This window comes from Aegilops tauschii, chromosome 1 (genome assembly GCF_002575655.3).
Source record: "Aegilops tauschii subsp. strangulata cultivar AL8/78 chromosome 1, Aet v6.0, whole genome shotgun sequence".
Classification (NCBI taxonomy): domain Eukaryota; kingdom Viridiplantae; phylum Streptophyta; class Magnoliopsida; order Poales; family Poaceae; genus Aegilops; species Aegilops tauschii.
In genome coordinates, this window is record NC_053035.3 from 446,537,811 (window position 1) to 446,544,951 (window position 7,141).

A 7,141-nucleotide genomic window follows, 5' to 3' on the forward strand; every position below is an offset into this window, starting at 1 on the left:
GGAAGAGTAGAGCTCCTCGCTAGCAGTCCTGAACTTCGCCGTGTCGGCAGGAACGTTGCTGGGGCTAGGATATCACCTTCCGTTTCGGGATCGTAGGGCGTTGAGGACGTTGGGCGCGCTGTGTCGCGGCCGTGCGTCTCGAACTCCCTTTTCCTTTCAGCTTGCCACTTGTTTCGTCTTGAACTTGTAAGGCCCTCATTTTAAGGCCGGACGTGTGGCTCTGTTCTAAAATAAGCAGTCTAGTACTCTTACATTCATCCAAACGTTAAATTCCTTTTAAGCCCCTTCAAGGCTCATCAAAACGGGCTGGACCATTTTGACATCCGAAATCTTACAAATCGTTCCAAAATTCAGTTAGCATCCGCTCATTTGACAATCCCCTATTGTTCCCGCGCCAAACCTCGGATTCTCTGCCATAAACGCCACCGCCCTCGTTTTCAAGCATCTCCAACATTTTCCTTATCTGTAAAAAAAACTAGTTCATGGGGGAAACCCACTTTTACGAAGAGTTTTTTACGGGAGCTATTGGAGATGCTCTTATATTGCAACTTGTTTGATCATGTCGTTGTCTTGCTTTGCTAGTGTGACCGCATTGTATCACAACACCGAGAGCAATTCATTCAATATGATGCATTGTTGGTACAAGTTGAATGTGCAAAACAAGTGGAGCAATATTTCCTCTCTTCAAGACCGCCAACACTAAAACAAGTGATGAAGGGGGACTTGCACTGACGCACGTTTGGCTAGGTCGAGTGGAAGGAAATGGGAGAAGGAGAAGTGAGAAGGGGAAGCAACCAAGATGGTGGAGAAGTTTGAGCACATCATGACAAGAAATGAGGCATGTGCCAAGCATAATGAGACCAAGGAGGACAATAGATGGAGATGTTTAGCTTGTTCATGAAAACCTAAAAGAAGAAGAAAAAATGAGCTGAGAAGAGGAAGCTTTAGATGAAACAATCGTACGAGGAGCAAAATATGTCGTATGTGAAGGACAACGACTTGGATCTCGATGTGGCAAGTTTGTTCACGACTTGTGTAATAGCATGTATGCACGCTTTGCACAAAAGTAGAGGGGAAAGAGGCCAAAAATAAAGGCATTGGGTTTGGACAGCCGGTTCTTTTTGTTTTTTGGGTTTGATGGATGTGAAAAAGTTGTTAGACATTCGATGCTTTTTGCCAATAGTTGCATTTTTTGCAACTATTTAAATGTATGATCAAATTTCTATTGATCTATATAATTTGTTAAACAGAAAATGTCGGACAAATAGGGAAAATTTAAGGGACATGGTTGGATAGCTTTCGCCCGGTCAGATGTCTGCAGACACACCCGAACGTGTCAATGGACATTTGATGAGGTAAGTTTGATGATTCGTACGCAAAATAATTTGTTTTTCTCTAAAAAGGTAAATCCATTACAACCAAACATTGGCTTTGGTTGGCGTACAAAATTGCGCACCTGTTTTTTTTTCACTTTGTGTTTCTCTATTACCTCTTAAAATGAAACATTTTCGCATCCATCTTGAGCTTCTTCGCTTGCATTTTCGCCTCCGTCTCAAGCCTTTTATTTTGTATCTCGATGTAGGCCTTCATTTGCTTCTCTTTATCTTGTCGACGCTTCTCTTCTCTTGTTTCCTTTTGGGTCATCATGCCTTGCAAAGTTTCTTGCAAGGCAAATGTCTCCGCATCACGCTTCTCCTCCTCCTTTGAGTTGGTCTTTCCTTGCGGCCGCTTCTCTCGCTCACCATAGTCCTCGACGGCTTACGCCCCTTCATCTTCTTGAGGGCGGTATATTGCTCCTTGAAATTCTTCGTCGGCTTTTATGATCATCCAACGGCTTGTTCCCATGTTGGGTCTTGAAAGCCTCCTAAGCTTGAAATGCCTACAAATGAATACACGAGCGTACATTCATATGCGCAATGAACATGCAAGCATCAAACAACGAAAACGAAAATGAAGATGCAGGAATTGTATACCATGTCTTTGATGCCGAGGCCACTCACAGGACGGCCATCGATGCTCTCAGGGGTGGCACAAAAAATGTTGCACTCTTGTTGGATGAGCCCCACCTCTTTGAGATGGACACCCAACCACGCTTGCTCTCAAGCTTGTACGACGGGAACTTCTTACATTCATAGAATTGGGCATGAACTCTCAACCAGTGGCGGAGGCAGGGGTGCTGGCAGGGGCCAAGGCAAAATACACCTATATGTACTCCTAATCCTTCATTTGTCAGACAAAATTAGATAGGTTTAGATGATTTGGCCCCCTCTAACATTATATAACATGTTTTGGCCCCCTCTATATTCAGTTTCTGGCTCCGCCACTGCTCTCAACCAAAACGGTTGATCCTTTTTGCTCGGCGCCGATCTAGGGATCTTGTCCAATATCTCTCCAACATTCAAGAATGAGTTTGTCCTCATTCTTTGTGTATGCCTTCGTCTGAATGCTTTGATGCTTCTTCCTTTGCGCATTGGCTTGGTTTGTGAGCTCATCGGCAAACAAAGGCTCCCCCTCGACTTCGACTTCCTCTTCTTCTTCTTCTTCTTCTTCTTGGTCGTAGTCATCCGGGAACTCGTGGCCTCGTGGGAATGTGCCGTCCATGCCATCTTGGCCTTGCATGAAGGTGCCATCCGTGCCATCATGGCCTTGCGCAAAGGGGTCGCCCGTGCCATCCTGGGCTACCGTGAAGGTGTCACGGTTGTCTTGGCTTTGAGTCTCGTCGGGATTGAAGGCTGCGCCACCCACGCCGCCCTCGAAAATGATCTTCATGATGAAACGATTGGTGTCATCATCATCCATTGGCACCGGCATTGAGTCGAACAGGTTGCGAGCGTCGGGGCGGTTGACGGCGGGGATCTCACGCATCTGTTTCCTTTGGCCCCCGGTGGATGACCCGTCGGCCACAGGTGTGACGTAGAGGTCGATGGCCATGGGCGTGGCCGGCGTGACCACACTCACTTCCAGCGAGCAGTCCTCGGGAGAGGCGGAGAAGCAGGAGGCTTGCGGGTGGGGATGGAAGTCGAGCATTTGTGGCGTGGTGGACGTGCGCGGCGACTCTGCCCATGGAGGACGGACTGCCGATGAGCCCGTGCTGGACGCGGCCATGGCGGCAGCGACGAGCCCATTTTGACCGGGACCGTTGTCGAACCCTGGTATGAGGAGGGCCTGATGTGTGGCCGTTGCGACGAGGGCCTTGTTGTCCACGATGGTGGCCTCCTGTTGGGCGGCGGCTGCGAGGGCGGTGTTGACACCCGATTTTGGCACGATACAAAACGCAATAAAGATGGCCTCAAATGAAAAAGTTCTCAAAGTGAGAAAGTTTCGTATCATCAAAAGGAGAAACTTTGATATTTGGGTCATAGCCATCCGATCTCATCTCTAAGGCCGAAGTTGTGTTCGAAGTACTAAGATTTTGTACCCAGAACACTTTTCGGCCGATTACACCCCCAAGACTGCCCCATATTGAAAACTGATCTACATGAATTGTCTTCGTCTCGTCGAAACGACTGATTTTGATATAAAGATCGTCTCAATCCGAGGTCATATGCAAAAGTTAGAGCCCGCACAGCGCGACCCTCCAGTGAGCAAAAATATGACGCCCGGAACCAGACACATATGTGGGTATGTCTGATGTGCTGCGTGAATAATTAGCTGTCTTGCACGAGCGATTTTACCCTCGAGATGACCTTTGATAAAAAACGTTCAACATGAAAGTTGTTCGTCTCGTCGAAACGGTTAAGATTGCTTTTGGGTTCGTTTCCATCCGAGGTCGTTTACCACCTCAAAAAAGACCCACAATATGCAGCAAGTTTTAGACCGAACCGTTTCGAAAAGTTCGGACAAAACCAATCCGAATTTGACTAGGGTTTTGGACGTGAATCCAAGCCTTTTCCTTGCACGGAAAGTCCAGCCCCCTCTTATATACCTAAGGGGTGACGGTCGATTGAACAACACACAATCGAACAAATCAATATACTACTTTTTCATCTACGTTTCATCTCTCCACAACTCTCTCGTTCTTCGCTGTTCCTCGAATTTGAGAGCTGCAAATCCCGAGGCTCTAGGGGCGAGTGAATAGACCTAGGGCAGCCCATAGCCGCCGCACTCCCTGACGGGGTCCCTCCCAGGGGTGTGGGGTTTCGGGTCTGCAAAAGCGCCCGTCGACTGTCTTGCGTATCGCGCTGTCGGTCGGGTCTCCTTCGACGTGAGCTGCGGTGCATCACCCCCGGCGTCGAGGGTATACGTGACGTGTTCGTGTGTCAACATACTTTTTGGTGACTCCGCTGGGGACGAAGTTTTGAATAGTCTCCAGCCTGTTCTTGCTACGAGGAGAGCGTCATCAAGCGGCTGCAATCTACAACGGTAACATATATCATCAATCTCCTTACGTAGATGCAAATAGCCATTGTGTTGATTTGCTAGATCTTTCAATGGACATGTCATGTCGGCTAGCCCTAACGAGCAAAGGCCGATTAGTAATTCCATTGGAGAAACTTGGAATTTACATAATCACGACATGCAACTTATGAATCTGAACTTTCGTGCATCAGCAACATCTTTCAATATGTCGGTGAACAACACAATTTGTTCGAGTGATAGATATATGACACTCATGTACATGAGGGTGTCTCACAGTTTTATCCATCGGCAGCCAACTCGCAATATGCGGATTCATCCCCAAACATGCCGATGGATGGGGAAATCGGTCGTGCTTCCATTAGCTATTTGGCCGGTTATCCTCAAACATCATATACTACACCTCGTGATATTAATTGTTCAGTGGCATATGAAACTAAAAATATTCTATGACGCCCCCGATTCAATCGTACACTAATCATGCACGCAAACGTGTACGATCAAGATCAGTGACTCACGGGAAGATATCACAACACAACTCTAAAAACATAAATAAGTCATACAAGCATCATAATACAAGCCAGGGGCCTCGAGGGCTCGAATACAAGTGCTCGATCATAGACGAGTCAGCAGAAGCAACAATATCTGAGTACAGACATAAATTAAAAAAGTTGCCATAAGATGGCTAGCACAAACTGGGATACAGATCGAAAGAGGCGCAGGCCTCCTGCCTGGGATCCTCCTAAACTACTCCTGGTCGTCGCCAGCGGCCTGCACGTAGTAGTAGGCACCTCCAGTGTAGTAGGAGTCGTCGTCGACGGTGGCGTCTGGCTCCTGGGCTCCAACATCTGGTTGCGACAACCAGGTAGAATGGAGAGGGGGAAAGGGGGGAGAAAAGCAACCGTGAGTACTCATCCAAAGTACTCGCAAGCAAGGATCTACACTACATATGCAGGGGTATATGGGTAAAGGGCCATATCGGTGGACTGAACTGCAGAATGCCAGAATAAGTGGGGGATAGCTAATCTTGTCGAAGACTACGCTTCTGGCCACCTCCATCTTGCAGCATGTAGGAGAGAGTAGATGGTAAGTTCACCAAGGAGCATCGCATAGCATAATCCTACCCGGCGATCCCTCCTCGTCGCCCTGTTAGAGAGCGATCACTGGGTTATATCTGGCACTTGGAAGGGTGTGTTTTATTTAAGTATCCAGTTCTAGTTGTCATAAGGTCAAGGTACAACTCCGGGTCGTCCTTTTATCGAGGGACACGGCTATTCGAATAGATAAACTTCCCTGCAGGGGTGCACCACATAACCCAACACGCTCGATCCCATTTGGCCGGACACACTTCTCTGGGTCATGCTCGGCCGCGGAAGATCAACACGTCGCAGCCCCACCTAGGCACAACAGAGAGGTCAGCACGTCGGTCTAAATCCTATGCGCGCAGGGGTCTGGGCCCATCGCCCATTACACACCTGCACGTTGCGTACGCGGCCGGAGAGCAGACCTAGCAACCTCCATTACAAAGGAAGTCACGTTACGCGGTCCAACCCGGCGCGCGCCGCTCAGTCGCTGACGTCACGAAGGCTTCGGCTGATACCACGACGTCGAGTGCCCATAACTGTTCCCGCGTAGTTGGCTAGTGCCTATAGACCAAATGGCCAGACTCAGATCAAATACCAAGATCTCGTTAAGCATGTTAATTGATGTAACCGCGGACACCGACCAGGCCAGGCCCACCTCTCACCTAGGCGGTCTCAACCTGCCCTGTCGCTCCGCCACAAAGATCCACCCAGAGGGCCGTCGGGACAATGGTCCTTTCAGCCCCCAATCCGCGAATCACTCGCGGGTGCTCCACGAGCCGACCCGACTTTAGTTGCCACATGTATCATGTATAAAGTATATAGTATAAACCCGTGATCACCTCCCGAGTGATCACGGCCCGATGGTATAGCATGGCAGACGGACAAGAATGTAGGGCCACTGATGGAATACTAGCATCCTATACTAAGCATTTAGGATTGTAGGTAAAGGTAACAACAGTAGTAGCAAGGATAGGCTATGCATCAGGATAGGATAAACGGAAAGCAGTAACATGCTACACTACTCTAATGGAAGCAGTAGAGAAAAGGAATAGGCGATATCAGGTTGATCAAAGGGGGGCTTGCCTGGTTGCTCTGGCAAGAAGGAGGGTTCGTCAACAGCGTAGTCGGTCGGGGCACCAGCAGCGGCGTCAGTCTCGTAGTCTACCGGAGAGAAGAGGGGGAAGAAACAATGAATACAATGCAAACAGATGCATAACGATGCATGGCAAAGCAAACAGCGGTGTTAGGTGTGCCCTAACGCGGTACGAGGTGATACCGGCGAAGGGGGGAAACATCCGGGAAAGTATCCCCGGTGTTTCGCATTTTCGGACAAATGTACCGGAGGGGGAAAGTTGCGTGTTCGATATGCTAGGGGTGTGTGGTGGACGAACAGGCTGCGTATCTGGATTGGTCTCGTCGTTCTGAGCAATTTTCATGTAGAAAGTATTTTCATTTGAGCTACGGTTTATTTTATATGATTTTCTAAAGTTTTAAATCATTTTTAGAATTTATTTAATTAACTTAATTTAACATTATCCAGAACCGTGCGTGCTGACGTCAGCAGTCAACAGGGGTGTTGACTGGTCAAACTGACGTGTGGGTCCCGTTCATCATTGACTAGACTAACTAATCATGATTAATTAGTTTAATTAGTTGTTTAGTTTAATTAATCAAAATTAATTAAGTTAATTAGCTCTTTA